The sequence below is a fragment of the Sesamum indicum genome, linkage group LG3 (genome assembly GCF_000512975.1).
Source record: "Sesamum indicum cultivar Zhongzhi No. 13 linkage group LG3, S_indicum_v1.0, whole genome shotgun sequence".
Taxonomy (NCBI): Eukaryota; Viridiplantae; Streptophyta; class Magnoliopsida; order Lamiales; family Pedaliaceae; genus Sesamum; species Sesamum indicum.
Window position 1 is genome coordinate 15,683,579 of NC_026147.1, and position 2,238 is coordinate 15,685,816.

A 2,238-nucleotide genomic window follows, 5' to 3' on the forward strand; every position below is an offset into this window, starting at 1 on the left:
GTAACACTGACCCAGCCAGATCCATACCATAAGGATCCATCGCGAAACTTCGGATTTGGAGTCACCCCATTGGAGCCGGGGCAGGACCTCACTCTACCTGCCCCATACCCCTACGGCCCTACGTTAAGATGAACGAAAGTGTCATAAAAATCATCAGAACAAAAATGAGGTGATTGGAAAAGACCAAAAGGATTTTCAACAAAGACAAAAACAGGCAGACCCACCTAGCTAACTTTCGACAACATCGAGGCAGTAAAACGTATCTACCTAATTCCATTGACCCATAAATCGCTATTGTCCTTAAAATAAGTCGTTATAGGTCTCCCATCACTAAACAATGAGAGGGAAAAAAAATAACACTTTTTGACTGATGTACCGTGCGTTAGGCAATTATGTACATCACAAGTCATAGCACCAAATGTTTTTTAAATTACAGCTATTTTCTATTAAGTTAATATAGTTATAAAAACTTTTGTTATTTAAAAAATTTTAAATATTTTTTTAAATAAAAACTAATTATATAGTCAGGTCCTAGATGATGAAGTGGGACATTACTATTTTATTCTTGCTGAAATTTTTAAAAAAATAAACAAAAGAGTATTTGAAAATATGTAAAAAAAAATTTGAGAGTAGGTAAAATAAATAATTCATAAAAAATATTAGGCCATAAAAATATTTTAATTTTTTTAAAAAATATATAAAATTATAATTCATAATCCAAAAGTATTTGTTTTTTAGTTCACTACAAAAATTAGATGAAAATTTAAGGGAGAATAACGGAATGAGTTCGTTGTTAGATGGACGTTAAGATCAAGATAGTACATTCGTAATTATATTAAATCTTAAGAAAGGTGGCTGTATTTACCTTTTATTTTAATAAGAAACAATATGATTTTCTAAATTAGTGCCCATTTGGTCCTGTAATTGAGCATGCCAATTTTGTATTTTTTTTTAGTGCAAAATACAATTTTTTGGTTGTTTGGCACCTTTTTAATAATTATTTTTTGGGTTAAATTCTATAGAAATCACACTTTGATTTTATAATCTGTAGCTTTTAATTTCACCACAATTTTTCGTTTAGTTACTCATTATCCGCACTAAATAATTCTTTATTTTCTCATTGACTTAAAAATGAGGTTACTTAATTTTGGGAATTCATGTACAGCCTGTATTTGTATAAATTAATTATGAAAACATGAATCCAAACACCATAAGTAATTCTATCAAGATTAATTGTCTTATACTTAAGAGATAGTTATATTTATGTCCCTGATTTATAATCTATTCACACGAATCACTCCTATTTTTTCCCATTACAAAACTATCTCTGACAGCTAAAAAGTATGAATTGTTTGTGTAATGATATTGATATTTTTAGATAGTGTAGGTGTAATTTCTTAAAATAAAGGGGATACGTGTAAATGATACTGAGAAAAAATGCAAGCAACCCCCCTATAATATTGCAAATGAACAAATTACCTTCTGATAAAAAAATAGCAACTTATCTCCATGTATTTTTTAAAAATACAACAGTTTATTCCCCTGTATTTTTTAAAATGAAGCAGGGGGAGTAAATTGTTGTAAAAGATACAGGGAGATAACTTGTTATTTTTTTTTATCATATGAGAATAATTAGCTCATTTGCAGTATCACAGAAAAGTAAATTACTTTAAACCCGTAATATTGACATTACTAGTTAATTGTACAAGTAATATTTCACAAAATATAAATAATTTTTGTGAATAAACCATAGTTGTGTAGAATCTTTCAAGTTCTTGAGCTTCTCATTTTTAGTATTAAGGTGAGCCACTATATAACTTCTGATTTTAGGAAGACATTGAGCCGTATTTTGGGTTAGTCCCTATACATATTAAATGTCCAAAATTGTGTTTAATCCAAAGTACAGGGATTAAAGGTGTAATTTAATCATGAACAGACATTGAGCCGAATTTTGGAAGTTTCCTTTTCAGCTTCCTGTTGCAGATATGGGACACCCCTGTGATTTTCTATTTAAACAATGAAAATAAAAAATGCGAGTCCTGAATTTTTAATTCCTGATCTATTTTGTCTAATTCATATAAATTATTATTATTTTTTTAAAAAATTATATATACACTTATCAGAAATATCAACATCATTTGTATAAATCATCTAAATTTTTTAAAAAAATTATACATACACCATCCAAAACGTCAAAAATATTACACAAATTATTACGGTTTTTTTTTTTTACTGTTT